At 36.3% G+C, this 24270-nt stretch overlaps 1 pseudogene; it reads right to left on the bottom strand.

Annotated features, from left to right (window-relative positions):
• Positions 1–5327: 5327 nt before the first annotated feature.
• LOC125392423 (large ribosomal subunit protein uL14-like) lies at positions 5328–6420 on the bottom strand (annotated as a pseudogene).
• Between the last annotated feature and the right edge of the window lie 17850 nt (positions 6421–24270).

Genomic DNA, 24270 nt, shown 5'->3' with positions numbered 1-24270 from the left:
AAGATAGGTATTGCCAGGCTTAAACACTTGGCACTCCAAACTCTAATCCTCCAAAATGTCTTATTCCCTAACTCTTAGCCCTCTGTTTAACAGACAAAATATTCTATGCCTTTGTAACTTCTTATTATTATATGCTGGTGGGTTCCCTACATACACAAACATATTGACAACAATAATTGGAGCCAATGATTAAAAATTAAGAAAAATCAAATAAAAATCTGAATAGCACTACTGACTTTGGGGTACTCAGCAGGAGTAGATATATCTACGACACAACACCTGCACCTAAGACACAGGACCCAAAGCAGAATTCATGGTTGTTGAACATTTCATATTCCTTCAGAAATGTAGTAACCAGTTATTTTATTTTAATTTTCACTTGAATTTATATGAAATTATATGCAAAATCTCTATCTGTCTCCTGTCAGTCTTTCTTTCTTCATATATTCTGAGATTGGGTTGCCATTTGAAATTTCTTCAGTGAAAGTAAATATAAAAGACTGTTCCAGGTGATACTATTATGAATTAAAAATTATTTACCTGTGTTGGCTTTATATTTCAATAACTGTATGACAATCCATCAAGCTACTCCAATATAATTTTATGTATGTATATAATTGCCATTTTTCAGTCTAGTTTAAGATTTAGAATACTTTTTCAAGGGTCATCCCCACTTCTTGAAGGTTTATTTTGAATTCCTGTTTGGAAATTTGTGATTCTTACAGAAATCTCATGAAGATGAATTGTATTTAACAAAACCATATACTTATATCACCAGGTTCAGAGTCCACAAAGCACTGGTTGGGAACATCAAGCCACTCTCAATGGTAAGTTCCGATGCCTAGAGTTGTTCATGACAATTGCCTTCAAAAATACAAGTGGAATAAATAGATTATTTAGTATTATCATAAAGTATGTTCTCTTTCATATAAAAGGCAATTCATCACATATATGTTCTGGGTTTTTATGTCATTTAAAAATATATGCCTACATTTTTAAAATGTTTTTCTTATTTTATGCTTACCTCCAATAAGCATAAAAATCTATAAGGTGTCAATATGTAAAAACCCATATTTATAAAGTATATTGTTGCATTACTTGTATCTTTAAATGACACTCTGTACAAGAGTAAATATTTTGAGAAACAGAGTACATTTGCCTTTGGGAGTGGAACCATTATTAGTCAAATTTTTGAAACCCTGTTAAAGAACTCTGTAAACTATTTAAAATTCAGCTGAAGAAAACTCTGCTTTTGAAGGATGAAAGGCAAAAATAATTATCTCTTTACTATTCCTTAGACATACCCGGTTCTCTATTTTTAAATACAATGTTCATGTTTGTTTTATATATATTTGTGGTTTCCTTAAGTTTCCTGTTTATATTTCCTTCTCATAGGTAATATGTATCTTCAATTCTGAGAAATCAGAGAAATGAGGAAATAGAAATATTTTTATTTACCTGTTTCTTCATTGATATTCATAAGGACAGAACTTTCCTCTTGTTCCAGGTTACATATTACATAAAATATCAGTGTCAGAGAAGTTTTAAGTAATTTTAAAATTTCTATTTCCTAAAAAAGTCAATCTAGTTTAAATACTAAAATATATTTTAGCTTAAAAATATGTGATAACTTTTTGGTAACCTTATATTTGTAGAGATTATTAATCAAAATTGCATTCCCATCATTTTCTTATTTTCAAGTAGAGTAGGAGAAGCAGATTAAATCAAAACAAAAGAGATTAAGGATGGAGATTCTTCCTTGAATCAATGAATGTGAGTGTGGTCTGAATCCACATGTATACTTGGGTGTTTCTAAAGAACTACTTTTTTTTTCATTTTTTTTCAAAGTTTATTAAATTATAAAAGTTTCCATTTCCGCCCCTCCTCCCAACACCTTCCCACTCCCCCCACTCCCTCTCCTCCTCCCTCTCCATCCCTAAGAGCAGTCAGGGTTTCCTGCCCTGTGGGTAGTTCAAATTCCTCCCCCCTCCCTCCAGGTCCAGGAAGGTGAGTATCCAAACAAACTGGATCCCAAAAAATCCAGTATATGCGGAGGAAACAAGTCCCAGTGTCATTGTCAATGGCTTTTCAGAAAGACTCTGGGCCAGCCACATTCAGAGAATCCGGCCACATTCAGAGAATCTGGTTGGATCAAGGTCCAAATGAGGAGCAGAAGGAGGAAGAAAATGAAAAAGAAAATCAGGACTGCGAGGGATGCGATCACCCACTGACACAAGGGGACTGATCTAATGAGAGTTCACCAAGGCCTGTTGGACTGGGACTGAACGAGGACGTGATCCAACCAGACGTGATCCAACCAGAATCAGAGGGACTTGCTTCCTCTGCATATACTGGATTTTGGCGATCCAGTCTGTTTGGACTCTCACCTTCCCTGGACCTGGAGGGAGGGGGGAGGAACTTGAACTTCCCACAGGGTAGGAAACCCTGACTGCTCTAGGGGATGGAGAGGGAGGAGGAGAGGGAGTGGGGGGAGTGGGAGGGTGTTGGGAGGAGGGGCTGAAATGGAAACTTTTATAATTTAATAAAAAAAAATAAAAAAATAAAATATAATATCAACCATAAATAATTCTTATGATTATCTTGAAAGACACAAATTCTGTAGAATTCTGCATGGAACAAAAGCAGTGATATTTTGATCGATAATTGAGCATATTTTTAAAATCTTTAAGACATATTCATATTTGACAGAAATATTTCAAAATTTTTATGCCATTTTGTAAATATATTTGTGTAAAGTGATTTAAGAATCTATGTTGATAATACATTTTACTTTTACATTTACAAAAATTGAATTACAAATCTATCTGAAAATGGAAAAATGTAGGTAACAGGAAAAGTATCACACTATATAGGTATTAAGAAATTTTAGTCAATAGTTATACTTGTCTGTCATACTTATAGTTAGACTAATCAGGTTCTTTAGATTCATAGAGATTGTATTCTGCATAAATAGGTAATCTTCAAACACTTCAAAGAACTGTAGTATATGGCATTAAAATAACTTAGGATTCTGTTGATGTGAGACACAATTGCTGCTGACAGCACCTGAAAAAAATGCTTAACACCAAAGACACTCTGCTTGGAGCTTCTTCTTGTCAAAACTGACCTATTTTGGGGGGGGACTGCCCATTCTTCAACCACTGACAAATTTCACGGCATCTACTCTGAACAATCAGGGTACAAGCAAAAAGACTTCCAAACCTTGCCAAGACAGGATAAGATGGTTTTGAAAACTTTCCTGCCTCTAAAAATTCTCTGTCAGTTACTCTAGGCCTTAGACAAAATTGGGTGCCCCAATGTTACAAATTGAGACTTTGCCCAGTTAGCCAGTTGTCTCTGTCAGTTTTTGCATGCTTTGGAAGTTGTTTGATTGCACTTTCCGTTTACCCAATTAATATTTCTTTTCTCAGAAATTTAATGGGATTGACGACTGGATAGTCATAGTTACTTTCCTCTTATGGCTTAGCTATGTTTTGCCTCTTCTTTTCCCTGGACAATTCTTGATATTTGTTCTTATTGTATATTTTTATATTAGGCCTAGAACTCTCTTATTTAGACAAAAGGAGGAGGAGCTGTGGATACTCCTTCAGCCAATAGCCATTAAGATTCCCTTCAACTTTAGGCTTGGTATCAAATACTATAAATTGAGATGTAAAGCATGCAAGGGCCTCTTGTCTGCTGGATTCAATTCAGATTCCCATGACATGCAGAGGACTGTGGATAACTACCCTGTCTGTGATTTTATAACTAAATAAATAAACCTTTGTTATACTCCATTCTGACCTTTGTGGAACTGTTTTGTACAACAGTGATATTAGATTCCCAGAACTCAGCTAGAGGTTCATAATCATGCAGTTTCAGGGCATTCCATATCCTCTTTTACTTCTATGGGCACCCGGAGTACACAAACTATGCAGACATACATGCAGGTGAAACACTTACTCATTCACCTAAAGTGACATCATTAAGTCTAAACCCCAAGAGTTATGAAGTAATTTGAAAGACATGCATCTTCCCTCAACACATGTACCAAGGCAATGCTTTTCTGGAATATGTAATTGACTGTGGCTTATAACACACACAATTATAATAGTGCTAATCTATCATTTATCAGATAATAGCAATTAACCAATGTTAAATACATCAGCAACACAAAGAATCTTAAGTATAGCATTGGGAATGCATATGTGATACTTATTTTCATTAATGTGTAATTCTGATTGCATTCATACAACTTAGGAAGTGTTTATAAAATATAAAATTTCTTCCCACTACAGAAAACTTGATAAAAGTTTTGTATTTCTGTAAAATGGAAAATAGGACCAGGAAGAGAGATAAGTGGTTAAGAGCCTGAATTACTCTTGCAGAGGATCCAAGGTCATTTCAAAGGAACCACCGGGGGCACCTTACATCTGCCTATGACCCTAACTTTATAGTATCCAATTCATTCTTTTGGCAAGCATAGACAACTGTACTCATTTGCACATGTACCCACAAAGACATACAAACACAATTATCAATTAATCAAATAAGTAGAAGGTATTACATTCATAGGCATAAGAATAATTGATTATTTCCAATGGGCATGAATATTTCAGAAACAACATGACTTATATTAATTGAAAAAACATGTGCAGTTGTTGCTGAATAATTCACTATAAGTCTGACCAATCCCCAGTGTTTTTCCTGATTATTTTCACTATGTTGAATATTAGTCTATATTTTAAAATATTGAAATATACCAAAATATTTAAAGTTCATTGTTTTTTATTTCCCTAGATGAATAATCCTTAAACAATTTCATGCAAAGTTCCCAATTCCCCAGTAACTTTACTAATTACTGGCATTGTCTCTTTCTTGTAATTTCCTAACATTAGACACTAGTATCTTGAGTTCTGTCTCAGTGAAAGTTTAATGAAGCAATTTGATTATATGTCTGAATAAAGAATTTACTTCAGTTAATAGAGAAAATAGAAAAGAAGTCTCAATAGAAACCATGGCTATTTGGGAATTAATTCAGTGAGCAACTTATTCTAGTTTAGGGAGTAGGGATATAAGATTCAAAGAAGGTTCAAATGCTGGCATTGACAGTGTGTGGGAATAGACTTGGTCCACTCTGGATGAAACTGGCTTGACTGTGAGCACTTTCTTTAGCAGTGCATCTGAATTTGTGGGAGAAAATTGTAACACAAGGACTTGACTCAGTTTTAAAGCCTGTTTATTTCTTTTTTTTCTTTTCTTTTCTTTTTTTTTGAAGGTGTCAAGAAAGCCTTTTAATAAATCTATTTTACAAATGCACTGGAGAGTCATGCAATGCTGCCTGCATTTGATGGAATCCTGAGTCACAAGTCTGCACACTCCTTGCAACTGGACCCGTGATAGCAGAACCTTTCATCTCTCTTTTATTGTTTACTATGACCCCTGCGTTGTCTTCAAAATAGAGAAACACCCCATCTTTTCTTAGTTATGACTTTCCTTGTCCAATTACAATGGCTGAATGGACCTTTTTTCTTAGTTCTGGTTTGCCTTTCTTTTTTTTTTTTTTTTTTTTTTCATTTTTCTGCAAATTTTGCCATTTTATTTTTTTTTTATAGTAAATTTTATTAAATTATAAAAGTTTCCAATTCCGCCCCCCCTCCCAACACCCTCCCACTCCCCCCACTCCCCCCCTCCTTCCCCTCCGTCCCCCAGGGCAATCAGGGTTTCCTGCCCTGTGGGAAGCTCCAGCTCCCTCCCCCCAGGTCCAAGGAGAAATCCCCCAGATTGCTCTCTGGACAGAGGAGAGGGTGCCTGAATCGGCCGTGGCCCATGACCATACTGATGTATATTTTGCTTATCACCATAGATCCTTCCTCTGGCGAAGGACGGCTATGCAGTCGGAGGCCCACATTGGAGGACCGGATTGAGCCCCCCGAGGTCCGGAGGGGGAGCGGAAGGAGGAGGAACATGAAAAACGAAATCAGTACTGCGAGGGATGCTATCACCCACTGATACAAGGGAACGGATCTGATGAGAGTTTACCAGGGCCAGCCGGACTGGGACTGAACGAGGACGTGATCTAGACAGATTCTCGGAATTTGGCCGGATTCTCTGACTGTGGCTGGCCCGGGGTCTTTCTGAAAAGCCATTGACTATGACACTGGGACCTGTTTCCTCTGCATATGCTGGATTTTGGGGATCCAGTCTGTTTGGTTTGCCTTTCTTAACTGTGATCATCACCATGATTCCCACACCAGCAGCAGGAAGTCTGTTCAGCCGTCCCTTGATTCACTTCACAGAGACAATATACAAATTTTTGGCTCCTGTCTTGTCAGCACAGTTCATCACAGTTCCTACCGGAAGACCCAGGAATATCTGGAATTTTGCTCTGGAGGACCCACCACGTCCTCGCTTCGACATCTTAAATGCCTGGAAAGAGTCAGAAAGGGCGTGTTTATTTCTTGATATGCAAACTATGAGATAGTTTCAACTACTTCAAGTCTTTAATCTCATGGTTTCAAAGCAGATTTCATGCAACCTGTATGCTTCCGTGAAGGACGCAAAACACTTCAGATGATATTCAGTTGTTAGGGATTACCATGCCTGTATTTTTTTTTGATAATTTCATAAAGGAACACACTACTTTTGAAGTATTTTAAACTTTCACCTCTAGCAAGTCTTCTGTCCTCAACAACCAACTGCCCTGTACTTCATGGAATCTTCTATAATTTCTTTCTTTTGCATATTTCCTTATATATGCATAAACATAGAGACAAACATAGTTAGATAAACACACATATAAATATCCAACTGATTAATATCATACATATTACATAAATAGTTGTCTTTATATAAATATAGGTATCTAAACAACTAAAATATTCTCATTTGAATGTGTCTAGGGCTAAGCACCTAGATTTGGTGTCTTTCCCTAGGAAAAACAGCTTTTTTTCTCCTTACCAGCAGAATACTACCTTTAGATCTCCATTTTCCTCCATCTATTTATGCCTGCCAATTAGAATGATCTTTGCATTTCTTGTGAAATCAATATTGTTTAGCATTCATGGAAGAAATATCCCTATCCTGTCCATAAAATACTATCTCAGAGTCTTTCTGTTCATTATGTTATTAAAATATTTCTGCTCCTTTTCCAATATTTATTTTGTCCTTGGCCTTAGTTGTATAGGACATGTTATAGTAGCCTGTCAGGTGGGGTGACCAAAGTATGAGAATTCTGGAAAGAGGAAAGAGAGAGACACAGTTGTCATCCAGGCACACAGGAAGCATAATGAGAAGACATTAGTGAGAAAAGGTACCAAGACACATGGCTAAACATTGATAAGAATTATGAGTAAATTTAAGTTATAAGAGCTTGTTAATAAGCTTGTTATAAGTCTGTGATAAAAGGCCAACATGTTCGTAATTAATAAAGGCTTCTGTGTGTTTCTTTGGGATTGAATGAGTGTAGGATCAGATGGGAAAAAAAATCTGACTACAATTTGGGGCAAGAAAACCACAGTCACTTTTTCTCAGCATGTTCACCAGTTCTGGATCTCTCTAACAATTTCCATTTTCTGTAAAAGGAAGTCTAGTAGATAACGTGCTAGAGCTGCAATTATCTTTGGTTATGAAAATGAGCATTTATAAAGCATTTGGAAATTTTATTTCATTAGTAACACAGTAATTGAAGACACTCTTCTGAAGCCACGGCCTCTTCAACCATGTTTTCTTGGCTAGAATAAGTTTTATGCAATTCCCACAAGCTTTAGGTATGATTAGACAGCCATTGTTACCTCCAAGATAAAAAGACATTATTTAATCTTTGAAGATAGGATTGCATTTTCAATGTTAATATATTCAAAGCAATATCTGTTCTTGCAGAACAGACTAGAGTGGTCAAAACAGAACTATTTTTAATAACAAATAATATATTATTAGAATAAAAATATTAAATGAGTTATTAAACTGATAGTTTTCTGAATTGGAGCATATAAGAAAATATGAAAAACAAAACTATAAATAACAGCAGAAAATACCAAGAAAAAAATCACAACAAGAATTTGAAATAAAATGAGATAAAGTCTAAAATCTACCATTGGCTAATGAAAAGTAAGCAGTTACAGGGATTGTGAGCAATTTGGGATTTATGGGTTAGAGCATAATGGCAATTTCCTTGTTCATATCTGTCTGTGTCACTTGTTAGAAAACTTAAGGCACAATAATTGTAGCATTAAAACCATATTTTAATCTAGTTTTTGAAAACTTTAGAATGACTCTAACAATTATGTAAATGTAATGACCACTTAAGCACTATAGGTTCTTCACTTAAAACTTGATTTTTAAAGAAGAGTACTCTGAAAATTTATTTTTAAGTGTTCATTGATCCCCTCATTTGTCAATCTTAAACTTTCATGTTCGTAATACTTTCAAAAATTCATAAATTTCCTGAATTTTTTTCATGAAGAAAAATGAAATCTAAAATTAAGAAATTGATAACCGATGGGTGAGATGATACAGTATTTAAGAACAATGGTTGCTTTTCCATAGACCCTGATTCTATACACAGTAACCGCATATCGTCATACAGCCATCTACAACTCTAGCTGAAGGAGTCAGGAATAATGCTTATGATTTCACTGAGTACCTGATAGATATTTGGTGCGCAGGCTAAGCAATCATACATGTGGAACTAAACTTTTTAAATCTTGAGAAAAAATGAAACTGGCCAGGTGGTGGTGGTACACGCCTTTAATCCCAGCAGTCGGGAGGCAGAGGAAGGCAGAACTCTGTGAGTTCGAGGCCAGCCAGGTCTACAAGAGCTAGTTCCAGGACAGGCACCAGAGCTACAGAGAAACACTGTCTCAAAAAACAAACAAACAAAAAAAAAAACAAAAACAAATAAAAACAAAAAAATGAAACTGATAGAATAGTAACTACGTAGAGGATCAATTTTCATCTTCACTTGTCAGGGAGATATTATGATCATAAAGGTTGCTGCCCCAGGGTGAGGCATATATGTTGCACTCCAGATTTGCTTACACCTGTAATTTCTCCAAATGCAGGAAACTCATTTGCGTAATCTGGGGAGTGGGGAACTGCATTTGCACTTCCTCCCTATTAAAAAAAAAGCAATGGTAGAATATCAATTTTTGAGCAACCACTGTTTAAGAATAGGATATCATTTTAGAATGATTATTAAAAATATAGATGATCATTTGTTTTGATACAAATAAAAACACAAACGAAATTGAAACAACAAATGGATTTCTTTAGGCAGCATGAAACAAATATTTATCTTTGTCTTAGTTTGTGTTACTATTGCTGTGATGAAACCACATATAAACAAATTGAAGAAGAAAATGTTTTTTGGACGTGTGCTTCCACATCTATAGCTCATCTCTGAATCAATTAGGTAGGGACTCACACAAGGCAAGAACCTGGAGGCAGAAACTTATGCAGAGGCCATGGAGGGGTTCTTCTTGTTCCTTTATTTCTTGCTCAGAAATAAAGCTTTCTGAGGCTTTATTCTTTCATTATCAATCACAAATTGAGAAAATGCCCTAGAGCCAATTCTTATGAAGGTATATTCTCAAGTGAATTTCCCCCCTTTCAGATAACTGTGTGGTTTTTCCTCCTTGGGGATCATAGGTTACAGGTCTACATGGGAGGAGGTAGAAATGGCGACCAGAGTTAAGAAGGCTGTGAGTAGTGAGGAAATTATCTTCTGGGAGTGAGTTTCAGCGAGACAGCACTCCTTTATTTCAGGATGAAAAGAATATATAGTATGGAGACAGCTGTTGAGCATCACCTAATTTGAGTTTGTAAGCATCATCCTATCATACAGCTGAAGCATAATACCTAGTTGTGGATCAGAAAATGGAAAGATCTCCCATGTTCTTGGATAGGTAGGATCATCTTATATAAATGGCAATCCTACAAAAAGCAGTCTAAAGATTCAATGCAACTCCAATTGTAGGAACACTTAAGTCAGGCATCCAAGCTCAGGGATAGTTTTCAAATAAGGTTAGGCGTCTGGATCTAGAAATACTATCCATATAGGGTAGAGAGGAAGTCCTGCTGTAAAGGGAGTCCTCCATATCATGCTGAGCTCAGAGAGCTATCAGAACCTAAGCAGCAGGGTCTTTCAACATCCTCCTCCCTCTTTTATTTTATATTGGAGAGGTATCATCATTAACCTTGAGGAGCATGTTGTCTGTATCAGAGGGATCAAGGGCCTGGTTGCAAACCATGATCTGGTTGCTCTTAATTCTAGCAATGGTGGTGCTGTTCCACTGGAGGAAATGAATGAGGCAGGAGGTAAGCATTAAAATATAACATAGCCTAATTAGGGCATAATTAGGGTACTAATAATTGAAAAGACCCAAGGGGGGAAAGGGGTTTTTGGAATCAGGACAAAGATTCTTGTGGATAATACTTGGTCAAAAGATCTTTGTGAGGGCTTAAAGGGTCTTTACATCATGTTACACTAAATTGTACTCATTTACAAAGAACCAACATTTTTCTCCCAGGACCACATGAATCCCTGCCTTGTTCAGCAGTTATTAAGTTGGTCAAGGGCTTTTTTCTTTGCTGCAAGTGAGTTCATCTGTCTTTGGAGTGACTTGAGGCTGTCAGTCATTGATGCCTTGGCCTGCTCAAGTTTTCTTGAAAGTCCCCAGCCAGATATTGAGTCTGTACAAGGGCAGGAGTTGCAATGCCTCCTGAACCCGGAGAAAGGGTGAGCACAAGTACCACTAGCAGAGGGATGAATATTTCTTTGTGTGGATGGGTGCAAAGGAGGAAAGCAGCTTCTTCATCCTTGAACAGCTATACCAACAAGAATCACAGATATGCAAAAGGTGGGCAGTTAACAAAGGACTGGGCATTTCCCTTCTGCCAAAAATGAAGGGAGGGGCAATGTATGTCAGCCTGGAAAGAGTGATGTTAGAGAGACATGGGTCATGAGCAGGCTTGTCCAATCTGGAAATACAAACTGGGCAGTTGGGCAGGTGGGCAGGCAACAATCAGTGAAATTTTCTGCGGTTCTGGGGTAAAGGAGAAGGTTATTGACTGGCACAGCTGTCAGCACTGATCTATTGCTGGATGCACAAAAGATGTTACAGGTGTTAGGATGGGGAGTGAAAGGGAGAAACTCAACAGCGTATTGAAAGTATTGGTTTCATGCGATGGTGGCTTTGATCTGTTGATGAGCATGGGTTTTTTTGGGGTGGGGGAGGGAGAAAAACACATTTATTAGTTAAGACAACCACAGGCTGGACACAACACATATGCTAAAAAGTGGACTGTTTTTTTAAAACTTCAAAGGTAATTTTTTTCAAACCCCACAATCATTTCCATAATATTTACAAAATAAAAGGCCCACATCAAGACATTGAATATTAAAGTATGTAATAAATGCTCCAATTTACCCCTATACTTAAAAATCATGCGATTAGCCATGCCATTGAAAACCACTCATGGTATTCAAGGATGAACCAATTTTCAATGTATCAGCCCTGGAAAACATTCACCGTTAATCCCAGTTCCCACTCCAGCACATTCTAATTTGTTTTACATTTTATAAATAAGGAATTAACATCAAAGCCTGTTTAAAAAAATAAAAACAAAAATGAAATTCCTTTAAGTCTTTTGTCCTGGGCAAAACCACTCCATTTTCTGGGGAAGACAATTAGACCTTACAGCCACTGTGAAATAAAGCTGTTGGTAAACCCACTTAGATCCTGGCTATCCCCTTTGTCTTTCTAGCAGTAAGCACATGTTGAATAGAACCTCACAACTTTTCTTACTGTGCTTTTGGTTCTGCTGCCTATTGGTTAATTCTGAAGTTTTCTTCCTTGTGTTTGAGTACTGACTAGCCTACAATCTTAAGCCCTCTATAATGCCCTGAAATATGTGGAATCGTTCCTGACTGCCAGTGTGACTTTAAGAACCCAGGCAAGTAGGTAAGAACCGGAACCACAAAGTAAGCTGCACTAAGGTCACAGTGCACAGCTCTTGGGCTAACAGTCTTTGACCTTTGTGCATTTTGGCAGGTGACAATACAGCCAAGAGCCAGAATAAAGTATATCATTGCTTAAACTGTTTTGCAAAAGAACAGTCACCATGTTATCCCTTATACTGAAAGCATGTTTTTCTGTTTTTATTTTATTTTTTAAAAAAACTACCTTTATTTATTTTACATACCTATCTCCTATTTAGGTTTCTTTGCTGTCTGACCAGAGTAAGTGAGCTCTCATTAGCTCAGGTATGTTGTTTCAGTGGGTATAGCCATCATGATCTTGAATCCTCTTTCTTCCCACTCTTCAACTGGACGTTGGGAGCTCAGCCCAGTGCTTCACCATGGCTCTCTGCCTCCATCAGTTGCTGGATAAAGGTACTATGGTGACACTTAAGAAAGTCATTAATCTGGCTACAGGACAAGACCTGTTTGGGCACTCTCTCCACTATGACTTAATTAGGTCTTAGTTAGGATCATTCTGGGGATTCCTGGGAATTTCTCTAGTGGCAGGTTTCTTACTAGCCCTATAATGACTCCTTCAATCAAGATATCTCCTTCCTTGCTTTCCATTTCTGTTCTTCCTCCAACTTGACTATTGCATTTCCTCAAGTCCTCCCCCCCTCCTTCTCTCTTCCTTCTCTCCTTCAACCCTCTCTTCTTCCCCCACTCCCATTCTCCCCATTTTCTCAGAGATCTTCCCTACTTCCCCTTTCCATATGTTTCTCTTTGGGTTCTCCTGTTGCTTAGCATCTCTGGGTCTAGGTTAATTCACTCAGGATGTTTATTCTTTCTAGTTCCAAACATCTGCATGCAAATTTCAAGTTGCTGTTACTTTTTACTGTTGTGTATACTCTATTGTGTAAATGTACATATTCATTCTTTGATTGAGGGGCATATAGGTTGTTTCCAGGTTCTGGCAATTACAAATAATCCTGTTATGAACAAAGCTGAACAAATGTCCTTGTAGGGTGATTGACCATCCTATATGTATATGCCAGAGACTGGTATTGCTGGGTCCTGAGGTAGGGTGATTTCCAATTTTCTGAGAAACTGCCATAGTGATTTCCAGAGTGGCTGTACAAGTTTACATTCCCACCAGCAATGGAGGAGTGTTCCCCTTACTCTGCATCTTCTCCAGCATAAGCTATCAGTGGTATTTTTGATCATAATCTTAATGACAGGTATAAGATGGTATCTCAGAGTTGTTTTGATTTGCATTTCACTGATAACTAAGGATATTAAAAATTTCCTTTTGGTCTTTTTGCCATTTGAGATTCTTCTGTTAAGAATTCTCTGTTTAGATCTGTACCCCATTTTTTAATTGGATTATTTGGTATTTTGATGTCTAATTTCTTGAATTCTTTATTTATTTTGGAGATCAATCCTCTGTGTAATGTGGGGTTGGTGACAATTATTTTTTGTTTCAATGGTCTTCCTTTTTGTGTTATTGACTGTGTCCATTGTTTTGCAGAAGCTTCTCAGCTTCAAGAGGTCCCATTTATTTATTGTTGCTCTCAGTGTCTATGTTACTGGGGTAATATTTAGGAAGTGGTCTCCTGTGACCATGTATTCAAGTGTACTTCCCACTTTATCTTCTATCAGGTTCAATGTTGTCAGATTTAAATTGATATCTATTTTGGACTTGAGTTTTGTGTATGGGGATAGATATGGATCTATTTTCATTCTTCTACATGCTGACATCCAATTACGCCAGCACCATTTGTTGAAGATGTTTTATTTTTTCCATTGAATAAGTTTAAATTCTTTGTCCAAAGTCAGGTGTTCATAGGTGTATGAATTAATATTTGGGTTTTTATTCAAATCCATTGGTCAACCTGTCTGTTTTTATGCAAATACCAGAATCTACAGATTGCTTTTGGTAGAAATGCCATTTTTTAATGTTGATTCTACCTATCCAACAGCATGGAAGATCATTCCATTTTCTGGTATCTTCTTCAATATCTTTCTTCAAAGTCATAAAGCTTTTATTGATAGAACTAAGGGCCTCTTTATCTATTGGCATTAGAGAGCAATGAGAGGAGGAGTTTTAAGTAAAGCGAATAGAGGCTGCAATTGGCTGGCTGGTATGGGGACCAAGACCTCAGTCAGTTAATATTACATACAAAGATTTGGAGAGTATTTAAGGATTGGTTTGGAAAGTCAATAATAGAGCTAGCTGACTGGACTAAGGTCAAGGTAAATTTTGTCCTCAGAAATGTGATAAGGAATGAGTTGATACTTTTTCTCTGATACAATAAAGCCTTTTTCTTTTAGGGTCCTTACAGTTTGTTATTTAAGATCTGCCAAAGTTAACTTTTGTTCTGTATTTTGTCTTTCACATTAATCGGTCATCCATGTAATGATATATGTGGAGACCTCATTCAGTAAGGGGTTTTAATGCACACGCTATGGCTGACTATTGGTGGGACTGTTAACCAATCCTTGAAAGAGTATCCTCCAATCAGATCTATCAGCTCTTCCTGAGTTATTGATTTTAGTATTAAGAAAGTGAAACACTTACAATCTTGTCATGGAGTAGTATTGAGAAAAAGCAAGCTTTGATGTCTAAAAGTAATATTGGTAAATTTACTGACATGACAGGGACAAAGGCAAACTCCAAATTTTTATGGTTTTATTGTCTTCTCTTAGATTCTGAAGAGGCCTCCATATCTCAGTCTTATTGCAATTACAAGATCTAGAATATTTCAGGGGCTTCTAAAGGGATGAATGTGTTTCTTGTCTAATTGGTATTTAACCAACTGTTGTAAAACAGATAATTTCTCCACGTTTCAAGGCTACTACTATTCTATCCAGATGATATCTTCTGTTATTCATTCTAATCAGGGAGAGAGGTATTCAACAGTGCCCCTTAGAATGGGGAATTCTTTTGATTTTGATGCTTTTGGAAATCTTCTATCTGAAGGCATTCTCCTTCTTCTCCACTTGAGAGAACCACACTCAAGTCTTCTAAGATGTCTCTTCCCAGAAATTTAAGTACCACATCAGCCACTAGGAGTCTCATGAGACCCTTTTGCTTTATCTGGGTCGTCCCATCTATAAAGGTCTTGGGTAATAAATACTTGAGGTAAACCACATACCCCCATCAGTTGGGTCTCTTATAGGAGAGTTTGTGGGGAAACCACAACTTGTTTTAGAATTATCTTGTGTGTTGTTATGTCTATGAGACATTTTAAATTTTATTAGATGTTTAGCATGAGATTTTTCGAGTATATTAGTGACCCAGTGGACTTGTAGGCCTTTCCCTCTTACTGGTAGGGCTGAGCGTGGCACCAGAAAGCATTTAAAGTTGGAATAGGTTTTCCATCTTTGTAATATTTTAATTTACAGTCTTTTTTCCCAGTGATGGCCTCTCTTACAGCACAGATAGATGGACTTCAGGGGTTTAAGTGCAGTACTGTTTTTGCTTGGGAAATCTATCCAGTGCCAGATCTCTCCATGCTTTAAGAATTTTGAATTGGACTGTAATATGAATAAAAAGGATTGGGCAAGAGAAAAGACCTGATCTGAGGCAATCACAATGTCAAGGGTAGCTATGATCCGTTTATCCTAATGTTGATATTTTTTTAGTCCCTGGCAAGCCTGTCTGTGTTCTGGCATTGTTCCTTCCCAGTTAAGATTGTTTAGGGACATTGCTTTGGCTGTGGGGTTTGTTATTTTTCTGTGTAGACTGGATTATACTCAGCATGAATTACAGGAGAGTTTCTGTTGGTTTTTAATTTAAGAAGGTCAGTGAGGAGGCTTTTCCAGGTTCTGTGGGCAAGGTATTCAAACAGTCCCAGGCTTCAAGCACATAGAAGTTGACCCGTTTAAAGAAGTCGGGATGGAGTGGGGTCCATTGTATTCTTATGGAAAACTTACCCTGACCAAACAGTTGGTCATAATTATAGTGTATTGATTGAGCAGGAGGAAGTGAGTGTTCCTTGCTGTAGTAGTCTTATTTCGTGATTATGTAATTCATTTTTTTATCCTGCAATTGGCATTCATCTCTAAACAGGGCTTCTCAATGGACAAGTAGAGAACTGGGAAGAATGGGTCAACATTCTCTTCACTCTGTAAACTAGACATGGTCCTGAGGGCATTAATTCTATCCTAGAAGATGGCTTGTCATAAGTTTATTAAGTTGGGGTCCCAAACAAACAGAAACTGTCTTGTTACATGTAGATTAAGAGAGAAGGTTCCTGAGGGTAGATGCTTGGTTTTGCTAGGTCATTGTGCTTGAGGAAACTGGAAACAATTGCTCCTAGTATCTCTGAGATGCTTAAAGGATGTAGGGGAAAGTGCCACAAGTGGTGGTGCTGAGGATTGAGGAAGGCTCTTGGAAGAGGCGTTTGCTTTGGTATCTGGGTCTTGGCATTCTGTGATCAAAGAGGGCTCTGGGTCTTTGTCCATTGAAGGCTTGTAAGTGGGAAGATAGGAGTAAAGGTGGGGGAGTACGGTTGTGAGTGAGGAATAACTTTTACCTAATTAGATTGGTTGCTTCTTCCAGGGCGGATAAGTCAGTTACAGGGCAATCCTCAGGATCATTCTCTTCAATTTTTCCCTTGTCTCCCTGTGCTTTATTTATTTATTTAATTTGAATTGGGATGAGATTTGGGGGCTTTTCTAAACATTGCCTAATAGCAGCTATTACAGGGAGGAAAAAGAGTGGCAAGAGATAGCCTTCCTGAATTTCCTTTTTACAACCAGGTTGGTGATGCAAACCCAGACATCGCCATCAGAGACAGGACGCAGGGTACAAAATAAAGCACCTAGCTCCAGAGGTCTAGGCCTTCCTTTTGAGAGATTTTAAATCTACCTGATTTGAGTAAGGCTTTAAGGGACCAGATTTGGAGATTTCTTTCTGAGGTAATAATGACTTCCCCATTACAGAAAGATAAGTGTTGCCAGTGGCATCCAACTTTCCCAAGCCAGTTTCACCACCAGAGGATTGGCGTGTGCTGATGAACACAAGCCTGTAGGGAGATTTAAGAAACTGTCAACCATCCTAGAGGTGTTTCACTGGTTGTTGCATTACAACGTTTTTATAAAAGATAGTAAAGATTATTGCCTATGCCCAGTTCAGCTGTCTGGGTCTGGGAAGGGGTTAAGAGGACCTTCAGACAATGTAAGAGAGTTGTCTTGACATCAAGGTTTCAATTGCCTGTTAACTGTACATAGTACCTCGCAAAGGATCAGTCCAAAGATATAGCAAAGAAAGGAAGAGAGAAAAGAACCTGCCAGTCCACGGACATTAAGGCCAGGCATAGAATGCCTCTATCATTTGGTGATGCAGGCATAGGTTGGTATGGTGGGAGACGGGGAGTAGTAATCACAAACTCCATACAGCCTAGGGAGTCCCCTGTACAGGGTACCAGCTGTGGGTCTCCTTCCTTTCTCTGGGAAACGCCGTTCACCCCTCTGTGAGGAAGGAGGAAGTAGAAGCAGTATGCAGAGTTCAGAAAGCTATGAATATCAATTAAAATAGTCTTCTGGGAGTCAGCTTCAACGAGAAAGCTCAACTTTACTTCAGCATGAAGGGAATATATAGGGCATGGACAGCTGCTGGGTCATCACCTAATTTACATTTGGCAGCATTCTCCTATCATACAGCTGGAGCACAATACCTGGTTTTATCATATGGGTGGCAGGGGAAAAGTTTTTGCAGGGAACTATGTCGAAAGTCACAATTAAGATAAATCAGGCATCCAAGCTCAGGGACAGCTTCAAAATAAGGTCACATATACAGACCTAGAGACACTATCCCAATAGCATCAAGAGGGAGTCCTGTTCAAAGGGAGTCCTTCATATTAGGCCAAGCTCAGAAAGCTATCCATGTGTCGTGAATTGCAGACTTGAGCAACAAGGTCTGCTAACACTTAACTTATGTCAAGTTAACATAATATTGGCAAGCGCAAACAATTTATGGATATGTTTCTTTTTTATTAAGTTAAAATAGAAGACACACATAAAATTCTTATCAATATAACATGAGAACTTTAATATTGGCATTTACAAATTACTTCTAGTTTTGTTTTTAATATCATTTATCACTTCTTTTATAAATCATTTATTGGACCAACAACAGAGCATCTGCAATGTAAAGCTTTATTCTCTATCATAAATGAATGTTTTGATGATATATTATGACAGTTTTTTGAATATTTAAAGTTGGCAAAGCTTGATGTTATCAAGAAATAGTATATTTGAGAGACGACAAAGTTTTATCAAGTTTAATGGTCAAAATACTACTGAGATATTATTTCTAGCCTCCAAGTGAAAATTCATTCAATGCTGAAATTATAATTAATACAAATCTATAAATTTAGATAAATATAATTTACTCTTACCCCTCTCTCTGTTTATTACTTTTTGGCATATATTTTTTATAAATACTTCATATAAATTTTCTGTCTCCTATATGAATAAAAATACTAATTAAGTAACTCATTGTTTGACTGCTTTACTCTCAGTCCCATTAGATCTTACTGATCTATATGCCTTTATCTGTAAATTTTAAAATCATCTTTAAAATTTTTGAAAAATTATGAATTTAACTCTCATTATCTAAATATTTTATTTTCAATACCTGAATAAATTTTTACATTTACAGCATTTAATGAAATTCCTATTTGAAGAACTCAGGAGTCCATCTTATATATAAATAATAATATATATACTGAGAGTTTCATTTATGTATCTCTACTCCTTTAACCTTCTAGAGTTCTGACAGCATATTGCTTGAAAATTATTTTTACTTTAAAAACATAGGCAACACAGACATAGTAAATCCTATTAATTTAATTTGGAAGTATAATTTTTATTAGAGTAAACTCCAGACTAACAGAATAAATAGAATAAAATAAAATAAATTACACATATATACACATAGGTATGTAATATTGATATTTGAACAAATGAAAAAATCATCTTTACTATATATCAAACCTTAAATAGTAAGAGAAGAGATATGTTCTAAAACAGGAAGTAGTTTTGAATACATCTTTCAGGGTTTTCTTCTTTGAAAAAGCTTTTATATTGGTGCAAGAAAGTTGATATGATGGTAATAATCTGAATTCAGAGACTGTGTTATGATAAGAAAGATGCAAACTCCCTTTTCTCAGATAACCATTCAAATAATACCAGGATTTGTATGCCGTGAAAGGAATAGGAGGAGCTCAAGTTGCCAGCAGATCTACCTGATGAATGCATCTGCTTTGGTTTCAGTATGGAATAGCATCACAGACTGATACATCTGAATACTGGGTTCCGGTCACAGGATATAGTTTGGGATGTTGTGTAGCTGCTGTTAACAGACATATAGCTGTCATAATTGGGTGACTGTAGTTGGGTACTTGGTTATTACATATTGAAATAAAGTTTCAAATGGTTTGATAAAACAAAAGACTCATTATTGCTCTATTAATACAAATTTTAGGTCATTTTCATTATATGTATATTTCTGCTTATAAGATATTGTGTTTGTGCACCTCATTTAAAAGTATAAAGTATAATTTAAAAATATAGGTTAAAAGTCACCTATAAGAGTCAATCCTGTAGTCATGATTGTTAGGTTTTTCTAGATATGCAGAAATGTATTTCAGTTAAATAGGTATTTTTCAATTTTTTAGAGACCTTCAGAATATGACATTTAAAATGGGCTAAATTTATTTGTAAGAGTTAGCCAATAAGAAGCTAGAGCTAATGGGCCAAGCAGTGATTTAATTAAGATAGCTTCTATGTGATTATTTCAAGGCTGAGTAGCAGGGAACTAACAAGTGCCTCCTCCAATATATTATGAGAAATAACATTGAAAGATGATATGATTTACAATGTCATAGATGAATAAGAAAGACATTTTCAAATTAAATAAATAAAATACAAGATAAAAACTTCTTGTTGCATCATTACATATACTAAAGTATAGGAAATAAAATAGCAAACATTCAAAGAATAAAAGTAGCATTCTAAATGATAATTTTAAACAGACAGTCTTCAAAGGCCAACATTACTGTCAGAGGGACGGTTTGATATGGTTCCAAAATGTAATAATAAAAGAATGAAGCAAAAGAATTGTGTTCCCACCACCTATCATTCTGGAATATGATACAAATACAGGATTGTTATCAATGACTAACAGAATTTACAAAAATATATTAATTTTCCAAATAAAAAGAATATCAACGGGTTTGGATATAAGAAATCATAAGAATACAATTATCAAAATTGTGGATGAGTACAATTAATGTTAATGAAAATAAAAATATATAAATTAAATATAAGAATTAGTAAAGCTTTCAAAAACTGATAAAATAAAAATGTTATTGAATTTAGAACTTTTACATTTCTAAAAGAATTTTTGTTTTCCTTTTTCAGTTTTTATGTCGCTGAGGACTGAATCCAGAGCATCACAATTAGTTGGTAAACTTTCTATCACTGAGCTGTATCTGCAGTCCTCAGAGAGAGCATTTATGCCTTCAGTCTAAGTCTCTTCCATCGATAAGATAATTTAGGGCATGGACTATTAAATCTCAGGTGCTAGAGAAATAGTTCAGTAGTTAAGAATACTTAACTATTTTTGCAAGGAATGCTAGTAGGTCCCAAACATCTACATAAGACAGTTCTTCACTGGATTTAACTCTAATTCCAGGAAACCAAAATAGTTTTTTTGGCCTTTTGGGTATCCTTGCAAATTTGTGGCTCCTGTAAGTACACATAGGCATAAAAACATACTTAAAAATAAATGTAAATGTATATTTTTTTGTTTGTTTGTTTGGTTGGTTGGTTAGTTGGTTGGTTATTTCTTTCCTTTGTGGTCAAGTTTGGTTTCACCCTAAGTTTCTGGGCAATCGAGCCTCTCAGTTCTGGATCCCTAGATTGTGTCATAAGTAGGCACATTGTTGCAACATTGGTCTTATAACTGGACTAGTTCTTGGTTGGCCATACCCACAAGTTCTGTGCCACCATTATCCCCAACATGTCTTGCAGACGGGACAAAATGTAGGTCAAAGGTTTTGAGGCTGGATTGGTGCTTCAATCCCTCCACTGGCAGCCTTGCCTGGTTACAGAAAATGGGTGGTTCAGGCCCATTATCCACTATTCTAGGAGTGTTCCCTAGGATCACCGTTGTATATTTCTGAGTTTTCCAATTGACCTATGTTTCTACCTCACTCTCAGAATCACCCCCTCCAATTCTAGGCATCTCTCCTAATATTCTCTCCCTCCATTATTTCAAAGGCATAGAACAGTTACAGAATCTTCCAAGACAAATCAAACGCTTCAATAAATGTGCCAAATGATATTGTATTTTGAATGTCTGATAAAGGAATTATTCAGTTTCTATGAATTCCTTCCTATTTCCTAACACTATGAATTATATGTGAAGACTCTATAATCTTTGAAATCTTTGAAATAAATGTACACACCTGAACACATACATACATACACAGACATTCATAAAAACATAGTTTTTACTTGTATGGTAATATGGTTAATGCTTCTAGGTTATACTAATGTTGGTTTAATATTTTTAATAGTACTATTTTAACATCAAGATGTATGTAGTGGGTGCATTTTTGTGAGTTTCCTTAAATATCTACAATTATCATGTTCGAATATCTGTAGGTGTGTGTGTGGCATGTATGTAGGATGTTAATGATAGGGTATGTTAGCAATATATAGAGAAAAAGAAGACAGAAATTAAGTGTCTGCTACTTGCTGAGTCACCATGAAAAAATAGTAACAAATACACTTTGAACTATGAACACAATGAATTTTAAATATCTTGTAGAATGACAAACACAATGTAAGACATAAGAAGCTTACCTGAGGTAGCAGTCTCTGTGACTTCTTAATTTTTGCTTGAAATTAAAAGGAGATGTTAAGATAAAAGTAGTTTTGTTTTGGTAAAGAATATTTGGAATGAAGATTTCATTTCAGTATTGACCATTTTGTTATAGTAATGATCCTAAAGAACATAAGTAACAAGGTTAACCCTAAGAAAAATATATAAAGATCTGTCTGGAAATGGGAATTAGACAAAATCACTTGACAAAATTGGGAATATGGGGTTAGGAGGAGAAGGGAAAGAATAGAGGAGAAGGGGGGACAGAGGAAAACTTGAGGGTATGGGATAGTCGAGATGGAGGAAGAACAAAGTTGAGAGCAAAAAAAGAAAAATTTTGATCGAGGTAGCAATGATAGGATTAGCAAGAAATCTGGCATTAGAGAAATTCCCAGGAATCCACAAGAATGACTCCAGCTAAAACCCTAATCAAAAGAGGATAGGATGCCAAACTGACCTTACCCTGTAGTCAGATTGATGAATATCATAAATTTCATCATAGAAACTTCATCCAGCAACTGATGGAAACAGAAGCAGAGATCCGGAGCAGAGCACGGTGCTAAACTCCCAAAGTCCAGTTGAGGAGTGAGAGAAGTGAGAATATGAACAAAGAGAACAGTCTAACTTTTTAAAAGAACTCAGGTCATACTAACTTTGGCTATGGGATCCAGAAACAGTTACAGTGACTTTGAAAATCAGAGATATTTTCATAATAAGGTATCAAACTGTTAACTAAAATAAATCCCCCTTCTTTTGTAAGCTAAATTCCAAAAATATTTGTTACAAGATCATGCAAATTTTCACTGTTTTAAACTTTAAGCCAATAGTGTTGTCACTGTTTTGATAAGTCTAACTATGTGGTAGCAAGGCCTTTGAAACTTATTTTCTAGTACAATTTTATAAAGTTTGAAAATTCAAATTACAAAATCCTGTGCTTATAATATTTAGAAGTTAATTATTCATTCTTGTGGTGTTAAAAATAACTTAAATAATTAGAAGAATATTTTCAGTGGAGGTGTGATTCTTGAGGGGAAAGAGGAACAGGGACCTTCTCAGCAACAACAATAAGGACCATCATGTGGGACTTTGCTAATCTGACTATCTTCTGAGCATACCTTGAGAATTTGAGTAAGGTTTAGGCACTAATTTGTTTTGTAAAGGAGATTTCGACACAATAATATTCATGTTGTCTCATGTTTACTATTTATCAGTGTTTTCTGGGCTAAAGTAAATTAGATTTTCAAAAAGTGGTGGAGGATCATAAATGTTCCAGTTAAATTTCTAGTGTTATGATAAAATTACACCTTGAAAGGAAATGGTTTATTTGGTTTACACATTCCCATCATTGTTCCTTATTGAGAGAAGCAGGGCCATAAACTAACACGGAGAAGAAGCGGGGACCATGGAAGACATGAAGAGAAGAGCCTAGAGAAAAATTATCCCTGAAAGCGTTCTCTCCTTCATCTTCCTAATAAATCCTTTTCAACTGTATAACATGAAAGGCCCACAAGAAAGGCCCATAAAGCAAATTCAACTGTTCTACAAGACCTACCCAAACTAGCAGTGAAACCTGGCAGAACTAACCATGAGACACTAATTTAATAAGGATGTAATATTCAAGATTGAACAGACCATGAAGTCATGAACCATTCTAGAGTATGCCTAAGGCCTAGTAAGATATAACAAGGCTGAAGTTCCTGTGGAGATACACAGTGAGACCACTGCATGAGAATGTGAAGGTGAAGCCTAAATTGCATAGAAACTATGGGGTGTTGGAGACTTTCAAACTGTTACAGATGCTTCGAAGAAAGCTGTATGTATAAAGTGGAGTTTCTCCAAAAGAAAAGTTATGTGCATTGCAGTCTTGTACATGTAATGAATGAACTCCTCGGGCCATTTGCAGACTGTATGATTTCATCATGGTACCCAGTTACCAGGGATAGAGCCTCATGATTTATTATTTTCCCTTCAGGGTTTAAGCCTTGATCATTCCTTGTTGTACACTCTATTCTGTTAGGCACTAGTGTTTTTTGTTCTATGCCATTTTTTTTTTTTGGTGTGTGTGATGTTTGAAATTCAAGAGATTGTTTCTAGTCACAGAAATGACTGAATTTTTCAGACTACATGATATCTAAATTTGAACTGTGTGTATCATTCACTGTTAAATGGTCATGAGCATATGTGGACAAGGAGTGATAGATTATGACTTAAAAGGATTATGCTTGAGCATCAAATTGATGAGGGCAAGAATCATAATGATTAGTCTCATTTTTAAACTTGTAAGATGCAGGCCCTTCCTGCAATAAAATCAACTGACATGTCTCAATATTTTTGGAGGCTAATTCAAATGTGAGGACCCATGCACTATGTGGACCATGCAGTTTCTCAGCTTAGGGCCCAGAGTGTGTAA

Source organism: Myodes glareolus, chromosome 12 (assembly GCF_982192425.1).
Source record: "Myodes glareolus chromosome 12, mMyoGla1.1, whole genome shotgun sequence".
Taxonomy (NCBI): domain Eukaryota; kingdom Metazoa; phylum Chordata; class Mammalia; order Rodentia; family Cricetidae; genus Myodes; species Myodes glareolus.
The sequence above is the reverse complement of the archived record's forward strand: the minus strand, read 5'-3'. Positions and strand labels throughout refer to the sequence as shown.